At 41.9% G+C, this 18,248-nt stretch overlaps 1 protein-coding gene and 1 long non-coding RNA gene across 2 annotated transcripts in view; one reads left to right on the top strand and one right to left on the bottom strand.

Moving 5' to 3' along the window:
- The window catches only part of LOC121639980 (titin-like), a 618,411-nt gene that overhangs the window by 478,577 nt on the left and 121,586 nt on the right, over positions 1–18,248 (top strand). The window lies entirely within an intron of this gene.
- The window catches only part of LOC121640116, a 19,952-nt gene continuing 18,163 nt past the window's right edge, over positions 16,460–18,248 (bottom strand). Inside the window, exons 2-3 of the long non-coding RNA XR_006010370.1 lie at positions 16,517–16,528; positions 16,460–16,470 (exon numbers count right to left, since the gene is read on the bottom strand). This is a non-coding gene — a long non-coding RNA (uncharacterized LOC121640116). The remainder of the gene's footprint in view (positions 16,471–16,516; positions 16,529–18,248) is intronic.

Genomic DNA, 18,248 nt, shown 5'->3' with positions numbered 1-18,248 from the left:
TTTAGAATCAATCAGTTAAGATCTACATGCAAAGAGCTTTGCTGATATTTTCTATGTTGCAGTTTGGGGGAATGAGGCTTATTTTTATTAGCATGCATACTTTAAATTTTAGTTTTTTAAACTGCTAACATCTACAGCACACTAAAGGTGTGTTCACACTTAAGAAAGGAACCTTGTTGTGAACCCTTTGTTACTGTTGGTTATTTAACATTAATAATAATAATAATAATAATAATTAAAGCCGCAAGCGGCATCCATCGGGTCCGAGCGGCCTGGACCCCGCCACCCGATGTCGCCATGACAACAGGTGGTGTAATGCGTTAAGGACCCAACGTGTATGAATCCTGTCAAGTTTGGTGCAGTTCCCATGTATTCCTCTGGAGATATGAGCAACCGTGTTTTATGGAGAGAAGGCGTTTTTCCGTCAGTTGCCACGGTAACACGCTTTCTCCTATTAGAGAGATTTGAGGAGCGTTTGGTCCCCAACTTGTCAGGAAGCTTCCCACCAAGTTTGGAGTCAATCGCACAAATCCCCTCAGACTAGTTCGTTCAAATGGCAGTGAAATCCAAGATGGCGGGCATCCCGTTGCCATGGCAACAGGTGTTCGATTGACTTCTTTCCTGGACTTGGGGTGTCACAAGTATGAATCCTGTCAAGTTTGGTGCAGATCCCATGTATTCCTATGGAGATATAAGCAAACCGTGTTTCATGGCGAGGGCATTTTTCCGTCGGTTGCCACGGTTACACGCTTTTTCCTATTACAAAGATTTGAGGAGCGTTTGGTCCCCAACTTGTCAGGAAGCTTCCCACCAAGTTTGGAGTCAGTCGCACGAATCCCCTCAGACTAGTTCGTTCAAATACGATGTGTGTAAAGTGCAAAAAATGGCAAAAAAATGGCCGCACACGCCAAGATGGCGGGCACCCCGTTTCCATGGCAACAGGTGTTTCATTGACTTTTTTGCTCGACTCGGGGTGTTACACATGTGTGCCGAGTTTCGTGTTCCTACGTGGAAGTAGACTTTTGGGACCCCATTCATTTGGGGATTTTGGGTGACTCTAGGTGGCGCTGTTGAGCCAATTTTGTATTGCAGTGTATGCGGACCTTAGAATATCGCGATTTTCACCGGGCTTGACGTGTGTGCCAAGTTTCACAACTTTTCATGGGTGTTTAGGGGGTCATATTTGGGGTCGAAGCGCTTAGAAGAAGTATAATAATTAAAGCCGCAAGCGGCATCCATCGGGTCCGAGCGGCCTGGACCCCGCCACCCGATGTTGCCATGACAACAGGTGGTGTAATGCGTTAAGGACCCAACATGTATGAATCCTGTCAAGTTTGGTGCAGTTCCCATTTATTCCTGTGGAGATATGAGCAAACCGTGTTTCATGGCGAGAAGGTCATATTCCGTTGGTTGCCACGGGAACACGCTTTCTGCTATTAGAAAGATTTGAGGAGCGTTTGGTCCCCAACTTGTCAGGAAGCTTCCCACCAAGTTTGGAGTCAGTCGCACGAATCCCCTCAGACTAGTTCGTTCAAATGGCAGTGAAATCCAAGATGGCGGCCACCCGTTGCCATGGCAACAGGTGTTTGATTGACTTCTTTGCTGGACTTGGGGTGTCACACGTATGAATACTGTCAAGTTTGGTGGAGATCCCATGTATTTCTGTTGAGATATGAGCAAACCGTGTTTCATGGCGAGAAGGCGTTTTTCCGTCTGTTGCCACGGTAACATGCTTTCTGCTATTAGAAAGATTTGAGGAGCGTTTGGTCCCCAACTTGTCAGGAAGGTTCCCACCAAGTTTGGAGTCAATCGCACGAATCCCCTCAGACTAGTTCGTTCAAATACGATGTGTGTAAAGTGGAAAAAAAGGCAAAAAAATGGCTGCACACGCCAAGATGGCGGGCACCCCGTTGCCATGGCGACAGGTGTTACATTGAGTTTTTTGGTCAACACGGGGTGGTACACGTGTGTGCCGAGTTTCGTCTTCCTACGTTGAAGTAGACTTCCTGGGCCCCATTCATGTGGAGATTTTTGGTGACTCTAGGTGGCGCTGTTGAGCCAATTTTGCATTGAATAGTATGCGGACCTTATAATATCCGATTTTCGCCGGGCTTAACGTGTGTGCCAAGTTTCACAACTTTTCATGGGTGTTTAGGGGGTCAAATTTGGCGTCGAAATGCTTAGGAGAAGGAGAATAATAAACATTTCAGGAACAATAGGGCCTTGCCATACTTTGTATGGCTCGGACCCTAATAATTTATTTGTAAAACACTTAAATTGAAGAACAATCTCAAAGTGCTACAAGAAAATCAAATAAAAAGATGATTCAAACAAATAAAATCAAAACAATTTAAAAAACATATATCTTAGCATGTTGGGCCCGCCTCTCGCCTGATGGCAGAAATGATCACCTTCTTTTGAGCATTATCAACAGGTTGACCATTGGTATCTGTTTGTAGCACTCCTGGGCACTAATACGTCCATTCTCTTATGAGAAAGTGGTAAGAGTAAACAACAGGAACAATGGACTAATAGGATGACTGTAGAAGACCTAGGAACAACTGCTGGAGCTGAGTGTCAGTGATCAATAAAAGACAGGACAAGGTTGATTTTAGTTAGTGGTGGTACCATATATTGAAGTGATTAATAAACCCAAATTGCAGCCCAAAACATATCCCAATATATACAACTGCAGTATCTTGGTAATTGATTAATTGCACAAGTTGATGTCACTGGCCATACAATATCAAAACATTTACAAAGTCTTCACCACTACAGGCACTGGTCAGTACAATTCACAACTCCAATCACACAGCACGGGTAGAATCCGTGTCTTGGTTATTGCCATTGTCCAGAGTAGATGTCTAAATGCGAGTGTCCATAACAGGAGAAAGAATGTTTGACGTTTTTGTGAATCTGAGAGTGAAATGGTGGGGAGCAGAGTGCAGACTTCGCCAGCCTCCTACCAGACCAGTAGGTAGGTTCGGTGTCGTCACTCCTCGGCTGTTCATTCAATAGCTCGCCATCTTTCTGATCCCAAATGGAATCCAAACCACCTGGCCTGTAATAAGCAGACAGACCTAATAAGTCTTCATCTTAGCAATTGCTTTATATATCTAAATAAATCATAATAATCAGGGACTTATAAATAACCACATACAGAGTATTCATGTTAATGTGGAAGATTTGTACATCAGAATTAAATACAGTTAAAGGTTTACAAATAGTATTACACATTGAGCTCAACCGCTACATAACTGCTACACGGCTTACCCGACACACGGGCTGTTAACCCAGAAGGCAGGCTGCAGCGCTTAACCCAATACATACATTTGCATACCATGCACATGGGAAAAACAATGGGTTATAATTGACCACTGATACTAGCGGTAACTTCCATCAGCAGTAGCATTGGTCACAAACAATAATATTAGCTGCTAACTTTAGCATGCTAGCAATACAGGTCATTCAGGACTCACCAATTCCAATTATGGCACAGTACGGCTCCGGGCTTCACCGACAGCTGGTCTCTAAATCATACATGTGAACAATAAGCTCTAAAATACGTTAAGGAGTAAAAGAAGCAATTGTAAGCGGTACGAACCTGCAACAGCTCTGTCACCTGGCTTTTTTCCCATGCATCTGATGGGAAGAAGCCAGAGCAGGCCTGTATAATCGCTCCACGTAACTCGCTTGGCTTAGCGTAGCCATGTGATTGCGATCACGTGACTGAGCACACACAGGTGAGACCTTCAGGGACAGGAGATGTACGGGAAACTACTAAACCAAATATCTAACCCTGTGTTACATGTTTCCTGAACATTGATACATAAGTTTTTATACAATATAAAAGCGCTTTGTTTACCGCTCTCTGCTGTCACTTTATGGCCAGTAAAAATAGAAATGTCCTCATTCAGAGGAAGAGCAGAGCTGTACCACCTCTACCATCATCAAAGCTAAAGAATATAAATACAGTTATTGAAACAGAAATTTACAAAGAGCTATGCCGACTGCATTTTACAACAACCAGGCTTCTGGGCCTCAACCTACAGTAAAGACTGACACCAGTCACCATGAACAAGAGCGTGATACCTGATTGTGTTTCATTCAGATCCAGTGAATTATGCCTCTGTTAGTCATAACAGTTAGAAGCATGTGAACATAGTTGGTAAATAAACAATGCATTGATATTCAAACAGAGATGGATTGGCATTAAGCTACTCAAATTATGTCAAGAAAACAGTTTCCATACTCCAATACCACCCCTATCACCTTCTTCTCCTGCTGATACAAGCCAGGTTGGGTTCATAAGGTTGATGATACAGTAAGTTTATACCAGGCTGCATGTTTATTTTTGATATGTCTGTGGCTGATTGTACTAATCTCTGTTACAGGGAAATGTATCACCTCTGACTAATCTCATTATACTTACCAACAAGTTAACTCTGTTTGCAGAACTGATGCTCATTGCTTATTTTATTTCCTCACCATTCTGAGTAAAAAGGGGGGAAGATGTGGTGTCTGACATCCTCATAAATAATCAGACCTGCTTGCACAGTGCAACAATTAAAAGGAACAACATTTTTCACCATCCACTGACTTCACCTCTGCATCAACAGGGTCACCATGAGTGTTGAATGAGGACATTTCTACAACAATAACATGGTTGAGCATATAACTACAGAATATTGTTTGCTTACTTTAACAAGACCTCATATGAGTCACGACTCTCAATGACAGTCGTAGACTATAAAACATCAGTAGCTTTACAGGCTACTTAAATAAAATCTCCAACAATCTCTATCAGAACTAAAGAAGCTCTTCTGGATGAGAGTGAAATGTTTACAAGAAACTAAACCCAGTTCAGCTGACTTGACTCAACCTTCATTGAATATCATGATCTGGATGAATGAGAAGCCTCACAGATAATCAGATACCTGATAATGGCTAACTTACCTGTTAGCTATTATCAGGTATCTGTTGATTCAATGCAAGAGGATGGAGGTGTGAACAGCAAAGCAAACCAGGACAGCAAAGGAGACCAAGATACCACAAGTATGAAATAAAGTATAAACATCAGTTTTTTTTTTTTTTTATTTATTTATTTTTTATTTTTATTAAGCTTTGTCTCTACCTCCTTGGTGAGTGGTTATCCCAGAGGCTTGATTAAAGACCAGAGGTGTCCGAGCTTTTGCAGTCAAAGCCTCTGAACTCTGGAATGAGCTGTCTGAAAAAAACAGGCCAGTAGTTAATGTCCTCCTTTAATTCTCTTTTTGAAACAGATTTTTATCAGAGACCCGCTCCTGATTTGATCTGATACCCCTGATTATACTGGCTGTGTGATTTGCTGTTCTGCAGTTTTATTATATCGTTGTGTTGTTTTTAAGTTGTTTTACTCAAATACTTTGTATGTGAGGAAAAATGTCAGATCTTACGGTCCTCAAAATCTGTGAAGCTATGATGAGATTGTTATGTCCAAAAGGATCAAACAGGGTTTCACTAAAGATCCAAGTGTAGAAACTTTTAGACAATCATTGGGAGCTCCCTATGAGACCACTGTCTGATTATCAGTTTGGTTTTGCTTTTCTTAACCATTGAAACTGATTACGTCAGAACCAATATCACTCATTCATCCATCCATCCATTGTCTGCTGCTTATCTGGAGTCTGGGTCGTGGGGGAAGCTGCCTAAAACCCAGACTTCCTTCTCCCTGACCACATTCACCAGCTCATCCGGGGGGATCCCGAGGCGTTCCCAGGCCAGCCGAAACAAGTAGTCTCTCCAGCGTGTCCTGGGTATTCCCTGGGGCCTCTTTCTGGTGAGACGTGCCTGGAACACCTCATCAGGGAGGCGTCCAGCAGGCATCCTGACCAGATGCCCAAGCCACCTCATCTGGCTCCTCTTGATGCGGAGGAGCAGCGACTCTACTCTGAGCCCCTCCTGGAGCAAACCCTCAATGTACAGACGCCAAGTCGGGTGACAATGAGCATACCCACATCTGCTTGGCGCCTCTCACCGGGAGCAACTCCAGAATGGCAGAGGGTCCAGCCCCTCTCAAGGACAGTGGTTCCAGAGTGAATCCAACTATAACTAGCTGGAACTGCTCAACCTCACGCACCAGCTAACATCAGCCCATTGCTGCTATCACCAGAACAAAGAAAGAAAAAAAGATGAATAGATAAACTTTTTATCAGAGGAACAAAAAAGCAAGTAAAGACATGTTGTTTCAGTTTTTTAAATAATATTGTTACTATACATCATCCATCAGCCATCAGCCATCCATCCATCCATCCATCCATCCATCCATCCATCCATCCATGCATCCATCTTCTATACCAGCTTAACCCAATTCAGAAAACTGGAGTGTTTATCAGTTGCCACTGGGTGAGAAATGGGGTACACCCTGGACACGTCAACACTGATCTTGATTATTAAATCAGTGCTCGGTACTTTTGTTACATTGTAGATTACCTCATGAAGCATTATTTGAAAGGCAAGGTTATCTGTATAGCACATTTCACATAGAAGACAATTCAATGTGCTTTACATAAAACATTACAGCGGGTTGCAGGAAACAATAACAAGTGCATTAAAAACAAACTTTAAAAGAAATCAGATAAAAAGAAAAAGAAAAAAAAGCTACAATTAAAGAGATGCAATGCGAGATATAAAGTCCCAGCGTGAGGAATTTCCAGTTGTTTTTTTAATAGGCAGCAAATAGAAAAGTTTTTAACCCCCCTGAATTAAAATTGATGAGAGTTTCAGCAAACCTGCAGATTTTTGGAAATTTGTTCCACATGTGAGGAGAATAAAAGCTAAACGATGCCTCGGGTTCATTTTATGCCTTGATGAACCTGTTTGAAATAAATTACCTCCCTCTGCAACTGGCTGCTGGACTTCCTCAGTCAGAGATCACAAGCAGTACATGTTGGCAACAAGATGCATCACACTGAGCACAGGGGCTCCCCAAGGCTGTGTGCTCAGTCCCCTGCTCTTTACCTGCTGACACACAACTACAACACAACCGACAGCACAAATCACCAGGTGAAGTTTGCGGATGACAAAACTCTGTGGGTCTCATTATCAAGGGCGACGAGACTCACTACAGCAAAAAGCTTGATCTTCTGACCACATGGTGCAGAGACAAAAACCTCCTGCTGAATGTCAGCAAGACCAAGGAGATTCCAGAAAGACAACACCCAACACCCGTCACTGACCATCAATAGTGCTGCTGTGGAGAGAGTGAGCAGCTCCAAATTCCTATGGTTGCACATCAGTGAAGACCATTCCTGGACTACCAACACTGCATCACTGATGTAGAAAGCCCAGCGGTGCCTCTAATTCTTGCACAAACTCAAGCGGGCAAGAGCTCCACCACCCATCATGACCACATTCTACAGAGGAACCACTGAGAGCCTCCTTTCCAGCTGCATGACTGTGTGGGGCGGGAGCTGCACTGACTACAACAGTAGAGCCCTGCAGCGCATAGTGAACCCAGCTGGAGGATCATTGATGCACCACTTCCCTCCCTGAAGGACATATACACCACCCGTCTCACGCGCAAAGTGATCACAATGTGAGTGATGCCAGCCACCCTTCACACAAACTGTTCAGCCACCTGCCCTCTGGTAGAGGTATAGAGTCTCAGTTCCCGTACCACCAAACTCACTCTGCTTGTACATCTACAACTTATACATACAACTTTGCTGTTACTTCAAATCACTGTGAACCTCGTATTGTCATTGTTGTAATGTCAGATACGTGTTGTGCCTGTGCACTTTTTATTTTTTAATGGTAACTTGAGTGTTGAAACGTCCTGTCCTGTCTTCACTGCAGGACCGTTGGAAATGGTATCTCGATTTCTTTGTATGTCTTGTACATGTGAAGAAACTAACAATAAAGCTGACTTTTAATTTGACTTTAGTTCATGCCTCTACTGGATTATCTGCAGCATGTTTTCACACTGACCTCATGTTTCTTTCTGTGCTGCAGGATTAAAATGGGGAAGTGGAAGTTTCAAACCAAACGTGCTGCTTTCTGCACATCATACTGTATTTACTCCTGACTGACAAGAAAACATGAAGGAAGTTATAAACAGTTATAAACTGAGTTCAAGGCATAAAGCAAAGTAGAAAATATCTTCATATTTGCACAACTCATCTCTTTGATGACTTGTCCTCAGATAATGTTTCAGAAAAAAACTAAATATTGGCCATCCTGTTGTACATTCACTAACTGTGAAAACATATAATGCACATTGCATTATACTTCAGTCACTTTATGAACTCTTCAGAATCATTGCACTAAAAAAAGAAAAAAACGATGCACATCTTTCACAGTTTCACGCATTTTATCTGCTATAAACACACTAGCTCTGAGCTGAATGTGATGCATGAGGTTATTCTTGCATTCACACCTCCTTGTATGTGGTGACAAACTGGAAAGTTGTCCTGTCAGTTTGTTCTTAGGCCCTAGAAGCCTAACAATGTTTGACACAAAAAAGCAAATTATTCTTTAATTTAGTGATTTATGTAGTTTCCACTCTGAAGATAACATTTTTAAGGTTGGCTGACAAACAAAGGCATCTCAAATAATAACTGTTCATCTTTACAATTTCACAAAACATTTTCTACTTTAATCTGCAGCAATCTGATGTTTCCCAGCAGGAGTTTGTATCATGAAGAGACAATCAATGTTCTTCACTTCACCTGTCAGAGTTTTTAACATTGTGGCTGTAAATGCTGTCTTTTCACTTGGTTCTTTTGGTGAAACAAAAGGTTTAGCTTCAGCTCAGTGACACATTCAGTCAACGGTTTGGGGTCTAAACCACAATCCCACCACAATGTGAGAACATCTGCAGACTGTAGCATCAATACAATGAAACACTGAACTAAACATGACAAATATAGAGATAAAGAGATTTTAAATATATCCCTGGCAGGTTGGACACTATATACATCCATATGAGAGTTTTTATTTATATATAGAGCTGATCTATAGATGCACCAGAGGAATGATGTGTGGGTGTTGCAGAGGGAAATAACAAATAGAGCTCTGAGATGGAGAAAACCACAGTGGGTAGCAGACAAAAGCACAATGTATTTATAACAACTGTGGTTAGGCTGAACTACTTTAACTGTTTTCTGTGGGGATGAATGAGCTGCTGTGGTGCTACTTCCTACTCTGTGGGGTTCAGAGTAAAGTCCAGGACTGACCTGGATCCTCTGATCAGCTTCTGTTCAGTTCTTTCCTGCCCTGTTCTGTACATTCACCACCCCAGCAGACCACACAGTAATACATGCTGATGCTAGCACAGTGTTGTATGTTTTCAGCAGTGCCTTCCTAACTCCAAAAGACCTCGGCCTTCTCAGCTAGTGGAGATGAGTTTGGCCTTTCTTGTATAGAGCATCTGTGGTGGGTCAGTCCAGTTTATTGTTGAGGTGAACACCCAGTCACTGGTATAATGGTGCACGCCATGCAGCTTCAGTGAAGCCAAGAGAAACACAAACACAGATTTACTGAATGTAACAGAGACAGAATGGAAGGAATAAAAGTTGATAACATAACAAAGATGGAGGTCTGTAACAGGGATGGAGAGCTGGTTGGATACAGTGAGGGTGATTGGGGGATGAGTGAGAGTTAAACAGGTGAGTCTAAAAGTTTAGGAGCCTGGAACTGGTGAGAAGGTACAACTCACCACTTCATATTTGAAGAAGTGAATGCACCAACAGAGGAGCAGAAAATATAAACATACTCGGGCAAACTGTCGTGTGAAAACCCGAACAGCACAACTGCATAAATAACTACACATACACACAACACGTCCCTTATCAATAGATATTGCAATATTTCTTTAGGGATTATATTAATTACGACCTTGCACAGACCTCTGTACATGAAAACAGCTAAAATGTTGGTGCAGTGGACAGGAAATGTAACCATGACAAGCAACTACTGCGGTCAAAACTACCGACATTGTCTGCGCTCAGTGTGAAAGGGAAGAAAACGGAGGGGGTTTTTATTTAAGAAGAAACGTTAGAAAGACATTAGTCTCACATGCATGTCAGATGTAACGTCTCCTTCATCATTACTGTTGATGCACATTAGAAGACTTTCTGACTGGCTGTGCAGCAGGACTGGATGTGATGATGGATCACTCTTTTCTCTGTGTGCTGGGGTTATTCTGTAAGTACATCACTGACTTTCTGTCTGCAGATTATAGAAAATATTTCTATATAGTGAGAATGACTGTGTATCATTGGTTTAATGTGTTTCTCTGAGAGCCTGAGAAGAACAGAGCTGTGTTTTTCTTGCTAATAGGATTTGTTTACTCTCCAAAGTAAAAAAATGTAATTTTTGTGGGGGGTGCATATTCTGGCAGACCCCTCTGCAGATGACTTACAGCCACCAAATTCACAACATCAATCAAAAATCACGGTCTGACTCTATTCCCAAAAGTAAAAAAATGCTGGGTCCAATAGGTTCCGATTTACTGAGGGGGTGCATATCCTGGCAGACCTCTCTGCCAGAATATGGACCCCTATCGACCTAACACTGAAAGTGGTCCATGAATGGCATCTTATGGTTCGGTTGTATGGGCCCCTTTTATAATAGAAACACACAAAACAGCGTACCGAACCGCCAACCAAACTGCTCAGTGGAAACGAGGCTTTACATGCCGTCCACATGCGAGTTGCTTCAATCTTCAACTGTGCTACATGTGAGGTTGCTTTTCACAGCAAGGGAGCTTTTTTCGGCTCATCACTTATTGCTCTCGGCTTCCGTAAAGAAAATTATTTCAGACAGTATGCATAATTTCTGCATACTGATGAGTTCTGATGGGTTTCTGCCATCAGTATAGATGCTGAAGTGAAGACCAGTTAATGATATTCAGTCTAATTCTTTAGACAAACTGAAAGGGAAGATTTAAAACTTACAGTCAAAGGAGTTGATGATCATGTGGAGAGATTCTGAACAAAAACACAACTGAGAAAAGACCAGTCAGCTATAAATTGTGGTCGTTAAAATGTAATTTCATGAAAATTCTTTTCTTTATGTTTAAATAGTATTGAATAATATCTTTAAGTAGCCTCTTACAGTCATAGCACCTGCACATATTTTTGTCATCCAACACTGAAACAAGGTGCAAATTTAGAGCCAGCAGAACCTCAGTTGTCTTAAACATCATGGTCTAGTGTCGCCACTTTGTGGTAGAAAATGGGATATGAATTCACACAAAGCACAAGCAGACCAGAGAATTTGATGCCCAGGGACCACCAGCTCAGGATCTCCAGGCATCACGAGTGTCATGCAGGTTTTATATCAGGCATCTAACAAACATACATTACGTCATCATCTAATTCAAACTTCCTTCATTCTTGTTATTATAGGAGCTGTGCCTCTCAGTTTTGTGCAGGTATCAGATCCACTATATTCTTGTAAAATATCTCTAGTTTTGTGTTTATTTGTGTGAGCAACACAAAGTCTCTTAATTTTATTTTGACCTTATGTTTGTATGAAATATGAGTATTGGGCTTGTCTTTTACATGTTCCTGGGTGTTCAGATTTGATGGAGTCTCTTTTTATCTTGTTTCCTGTTTTGTTTCGTAAAGCATTTTCACGTGCATGTGTTTGTGTGTTTGATTTTTACTTCCCTATCACTCCTTGGGCCCTGTTTCAGAAAGCAGGTTTAGTAAAAACTCAGAGTTATGGGAATCTGGGTTTTCGGTTTCATAAAGCGAGTTCAGTGTAACTCTGTTACGACGAGTCAAACAGATACGGTTTTTTAACCCCAATGTGCAGACACAGACCAACCAGAAGGCAGAGGATGAATCAAATAGAAAAGAGTTTTTAATGAAAATTCGAGCTGATTCTGGAAACAGTCTAATCCAAGTTCAGGATCTGGTGATCGCAGTGGTTCGCAGCTGACCAGACAGAACGGGCGGGCAGGCAGAGCATGGTGTGGAGCCGGTAGGAGCTGGATATGAGTGAATGGATCAAAGCTGGGGCGAACAATCCAAGAAGTTGGCGAAGCAGACAGGGCTGACAAGATCTGTAGCACCAAGAGCCTAAGCATAAGACAGATGTTGTTAGTTATAACTAACAACATTTGAGAGGCCACGATATACCAGATGGGTAACTGGACGATCCAGCGAGGAATGTAGAGATCCTGTTGTGGAGATCAGCCCAGGTGAGGGGATTGCTGCCTTGGAATATTCTGGTAACCCTCCTGGCCAGGAACAGACATGACACACAAAACAGACAGAGGCAGCCAAACGCATACACTAGGGCAATCCGAGAACACACACACAGGGGAGACAGAGAGGAACCCAAACAAACTCTGAGTCAGTTACTGTGGCAACAGACTCCGTGAAGCTAACCTGCTCGCTGGCAGGTTTTCTTCAACTAATCCCGAGTTTCTCCTCCTCTTTAACTGCAGCCTGCAGACTGAAGGGAGTGTCAGACAAGGCATGTCCATTTTGTTGAAGAGCCAGTTGACATCAAAGCACAGTTACTCCACAGATATCTATGTCGGGAAAGAGTGATCAGACTCCACTTGGTTATTTTATCGTTCCCTTGTGATTATTTGTTTGAGCATTAAAGTTTTTCTGTACAATCGATCATGTATCTGAACAATATTCTCAGCCCTCATATTTTCATATGACACATGGTGGACATGCTCTCAGTTCAGAGCAAGTTCTTTCAGTTGCACTTCATTTTTTTGCCAACAGGAATTTTCTTTATAACATCAGTGACACTGAGCATATTTCAAAACCAACAGTCTGTTGGGCTGTGAGAACTGTCAGTCTTACACACTGAAACTTTTGCTCTACACTTTTGTGGTGTTCCAAAGTCAGTTACAGCTACTCCAGCTTACTTTTCTGTACTTACTTTGAATATTATATGTGATGCAGCCCACATCATCAGTAATGTGGAAGCAAAGTGGCCTGGGTCTGTGCACAACTCTCGAGTCTGTCGTGAGTGTAAACTGAGTGCTAGATTTGCCTGTGGTGAGTTATGTACATTAAAATCAATATTTTGTTTGACCTATCACAGCTAAAACATGTTATATTTTATCCTGTATTACAGGAGAGTTTGATGGTTCCTGCTGGGAGACAGAGGGTACCCCTGCCAGTCTTATTTGCTAACCCCTTACCCTGATTCTGAGCCCGGCCTGCAGGATTGTTACAACTTGGCTCACTGCAGGACTCAAACCAGGGTAGAGATGACGTTTGGGATCCTTAAGGCCTGCTTCCAGTACCTTCGTAGGCTCAGAGTCACCCCAGATAGGGCATGTGGCATTATTGTGGCATGTGTCATTGTTAGGGATTATATTTGTTAGCTGATTCTGGATCGTGCGTCAACTGACTCGTCCTAGATCAGAGGGAATAGACAGACTCCAGTAGCACAGTTCAATTGCATTTACTGCAGAGGGTTCAATGGGAGGAGGTAGAATGGTACAATGGATTCTTCAGGTGCCTGTGTATCTTTATGTGTGTGGGTGTGGTTATCTGTACTGTGTATGTAAACTTTGCTGCCGTGCGGACGCTTTCTGCTTTGCTCTCCTTTCTGCTTGCATTTTTTTTCTTTTTTTCTTGTCTTTCTTATCTTTACCAGCAAGAAAGGAACAATGACTCCTGGTCACTTATAAATCACTGGAACAAATATATTTTTTGATAAACTTAGTTGACTGCCATCGGAGAACTAGTGGAATGATGTCTCCTAACCCTGCAGTATCAGTGAGCTGCGCTGAGTGTGAGCAACTTTCTTTGAGGATAACACAGCTGGAGAAGAGGATTGAAACACTGCAACACATTTGTGTGAATGAAGAATTTATTGACTATTGTAGCTTCTGTATAAGCTACTGAGTTGTCAAATGGATTGAGTCAAATCTTCATAAGCAAAGGCATGTCGAATGTGGAACCTCCCGCTACAGATGTGGCTGATACACTTCCTTGGATGTGTTTAAATGACATTGGAATAGCTGAGTAAAATCCCAAACCGGACCATCAGACTGATCTCTCCTACTGGAACAGTGTTGGTGCCAGGCCAAAGTCATCAACCCCGGCCAGAACCTGGTCTGATGTTAATCGTCGCAGAGGTAAATCCAGCAGGAAATTTAAAGCTCCAGCACTCACTCCACCACCTGAAGTCTCACTGCATAATAAATATGAAGTGTTGACTCATATTAAAATGAATGATGATGAATGTAATGCAAGGATCTATAAAAACTCAAGAAATAGCCTTAAAACTCAGCCCAGGGCTAACCAGACCAGGAGGAGGGGCCAAAATTCCACAAACAGGAGGACTAGAGAAGCTATCGGCGCCTCCACACAAAAACAAATAGACACAATTCTGATTGGGGACTCTATAACACAGCATGTGAGGATGGCAAAGACGGAAAATCTAACACTTTTTGATACATCAGTCAGGGAACTGACAGAGATCTTGCCGACAACTCTGTCTTCACATCCAGATGGTATGAAGATTATTGTCCACACAGGGTCTTTTGATATTCTGAGGAGGAAAACTGGCTCTGAGATCCTGAAGAAAGACTTTTCTCTGCTGTTGGAGAGACTGTGTCAATTTGGAGCACCATGTTTACATTTCAGGACCCATTCCTACAGCAGGTAAAGGAATTGAACTTTTCAGTAGACTTCTTGGCCTGAACACATGGTTATCAAACGCATGTATAACCCATGAGATAAAGTTCATTGATAACTTCTATATCTTTTGGAACTGTAAGGAGCGATTCAGACCTGATGGTGTGCATCCAAATCTAACTGGATGCAGATTACTTGGTGCACACTTGTGTCATGCTGTTGGGATGGCAAACCCAAACATGATTGTACAGATAAGAGCAAAGGACACAACAGAGAAGCGAACAACTCCCAGCTCTCCCCCCTCACCAGACCCTCTTTTTCACATCACCCAAGGTCTTCAAAGGATATCTCTATCCCGGCCTGAACCCCAGCGACCACCATCTACCAAGAAATACAAGGCTTAATGACTTTTTAAATGAAAGTGGAAATCTTGATAAATTTCAGTCCGGCTTCCGACCTCATTACAGAACTGAAACAGCTCTGGTCAAAGTGTTAAATGACATTAGGTTGAATACTGATTCTGGTCAAGTATCAGTTCTTGTTCTGTTGGATCTCAGTGCTGCGTTTGATACTGTAGATCAGAGGTCCCCAACCCTGGTCCTCAAGGCCCAATATCCTGAAGATCTTAGATGTCTCCCTGCTGCAACACACCTGATTCAAATTAAATGGTTCTGTGACAAGCTCTGCACAAATCTGCTAATGAGCCATTCATTTGAATCAGGTGTGCTGCAACAGGGAGACATCGAAGACCTGCAGGATAGTGGGCCTTGAGGACCAGGGTTGGGGACCACTGCTGTAGATCACAGAATCCTGTTGCACAGGCTGGAAAACTGGGTTGGACTTTCTGGAGCAGTCCTTAACTGGTCCAGGTCCTATTTAGAAGGCCGGAGTTATTTTGTTACGATCGGCAGCTATCAATCTGAGCGAGTGGCCATGACTTGTGGAGTCCCCCAGGGGTCAGTCCTTGGACCTCTTCTGTTCAACTTGTATGCTCCCTCTGGGTCAAAAATGACAAAACTATAGCATTAATTATCAAAGTTATGCAGATGATACACAACTTTATGTGTCTCTGTCACCAGATGACTGCAGTCCAATAGACTTATTGTGTCAGTGTCCGGAGCAAATAAACACCTGGATGAAGGAGAATTTTCTACAATTAAATGAAGACAAAACTGAGATTATTCTGTTTGGTAGCAAAGAGAAGAGGGTCAGCATTGGCAAACACCTGGAGACTCAGGCTCTTAAAATCACTGACCAAGTTTGTAACCTTGGAGTGTTGATAGACCCAGACCTGACTTTCAGCAGCCACATCAAAGCTGTCACTAAGAAGCTTTTTACCAGCTCAGAAACATCAACAGAATAAAAAGTTTAGTCTCCCAGAAAGACCAATAGAAACTCATCCATGCATTCATTTCCAGTAGGCTGGATTACTGTAATAGTCTTTTAACAGGACTTCCTAAAAAGAGCATTAAACATCTGCAGCTCATCCAGAACGAGAGTTTTAACCAGGACTATGAGATCTGAACACATCACACCAGTTTTGAAATCTTTACACTGGTTCCTGTCAGTCACAGAATAGATTTTAAAACCCTTCTGCTTGTTTACAAATCCCAGAATGGTTTAGGCCCAGAATACCTCTGTGATATGTTCAGAGAATGTAAACCTAGCAGAGCTCTTAGATCCAAAGACTCTGGTCAACTAGTCCAGACCAGAGTCTAGACTAAACATGGAGGAGCAGCATTTAGCTGTTTTGCTGCAAACAAGTGGAACAAACTGCCAGTGGAGATTAAACTTTCACCAAATGTAGACATTTTTAAATCCAGGTTTTAAACATTTCTTTTCTCATGCGCCTATGCATGAAATCTGCCTGTTAACTTTTTTTTTTTTTTTTTTTTTTTTTTTTTTTAACGTACCTTGCTTTTAATCTTTTTAATGTAAATTATTATTTTATTGTGATTATGTGTTGATGCCTTTTACTATTTCTAAATATCTGTAATGCCTTTGCTTTATGTAAAGCACTTTGAATTGTCCTGTACATGAAATGTGCTGTACAGATAAACTGCCTTGCCTTGCCTTGTAACAGAAACAACAAGTATGTATCTTAATAACAGGCAAGGCTATATGAATGCAAAATAAGGCCTACAGGGTGAACAGATAGATTGAGGACACTGTAGCCACAGCACTACATGTCCCACCCGGAACAGCATGGGAACTACACACGAATGCTCTGTGTGGATTACAGCTCTGCGATCAGTACCATCCTGCCTCTGTCTAACCTCTTTGTACTGCCGAGGTCTACACTTGCGCCTCTAAGGCTGTGTTTTGTGTTGCTTTTAAACGTTAGTTGTCTGGAGACAGGGCCAGTTAGATTTGTGCACCTTTCATGGTAATTTTCTTGGTTAGATTATTAGTTAGCTGTGCTGCTTCCAGTTGTGTTTTGTTTTGTATTCTGTGTTTCTTTAATTTAGACTGGCTGTTATTCATTTAGTCCATTCTGTTTTATTTGTTTGATTTGTACAGCACCACCCGTCCATCCCTCCTGTTTGTTTGGTACTTTGCTTTCCACCTGCTACCTGGGACAATAAACTTCCTAATGAAGAACGTGCACCGACGTCATCAACATACAGAATTGTGGGAGAAATTGCCATTTTGTGTGCAGCTGCCATCAGTTCACATCGGTTCAGCAGTGGCTCTTCTCTTTTAATTTCCATCTTATTCAGAATTTCTGACAAGTATTTCATCCTATCATATTTTTTCCTCAAGTTGTGTCCTTGGCTGCAGCAGCAGCTCACTTTAATCAGCACATAAAAAAGAAATATTTATATGTTGTTTTCTCCAGAAACTTTCTCAGGTTATTCTGGCTGACTGTGGTTTAGATATAATTGAAAGTTTGACTTTTAAGTAAGTAGAAGTAATGATGGCTGCATTGATGTCTCTGCAATGAATGGGATGATGAGAGAACAGGTGAGGTGGTAGCCTACACCTGAGAGTTCATGTGGAAAGGGTTAGTGGCTATAAGTATGGGATTTTTAAATGCAGTGACACTGATCTGGATGAAAGGCCCATGCGCAGATTTCCTCTACCAGCTTGTAATCATTTGTTTTCTGATTATGAGCCTCAGCGTTGTTCTGTCAGACACTGTCACAACATTCAGGACTGTTCACTCCTTCAAAAACAATAGAAATTGATATTTCAAACTAGATGTTTGATGGCCATTTGATTTTTGTTCTTGAAGTTAATAAAAAGCCATTTTCATTGCAAATAGTTTATCTGCTGCAATAACATTTAAGATTAAATGTCACTTAATTTCTCACAGGAGGCCCAAGTAAAGACTGAGGTTAATTGCCTTTGATTAGAGGTGAAGAAAAACCTGTAAAGTGTATAAATGGAAAATTACAGCTATGCTGTACGTAATTATCTTAGTCACAGTTTCTGTATCTAGTTTTTCTGAATTTCTGTGCTTTTGCTTCTGGAGCCTCATTTATCAAACTGTGTGTAGCAAAGCCAACTACAGGCGGCGTAGGTAGGAAAAAAGAGAAATGTGGCGCACACAAAAACTTTCAGATTTATCAAAGTGTGCCCACACATGTCCCACATTTGTTTTCATTCATAAATCAGAATCAACTTTAAAGCGGGAGCACACCC

Source organism: Melanotaenia boesemani, chromosome 5, assembly GCF_017639745.1.
Source record: "Melanotaenia boesemani isolate fMelBoe1 chromosome 5, fMelBoe1.pri, whole genome shotgun sequence".
NCBI lineage: Eukaryota > Metazoa > Chordata > Actinopteri > Atheriniformes > Melanotaeniidae > Melanotaenia > Melanotaenia boesemani.
This window is presented reverse-complemented; position numbering and strand designations above follow the sequence as displayed.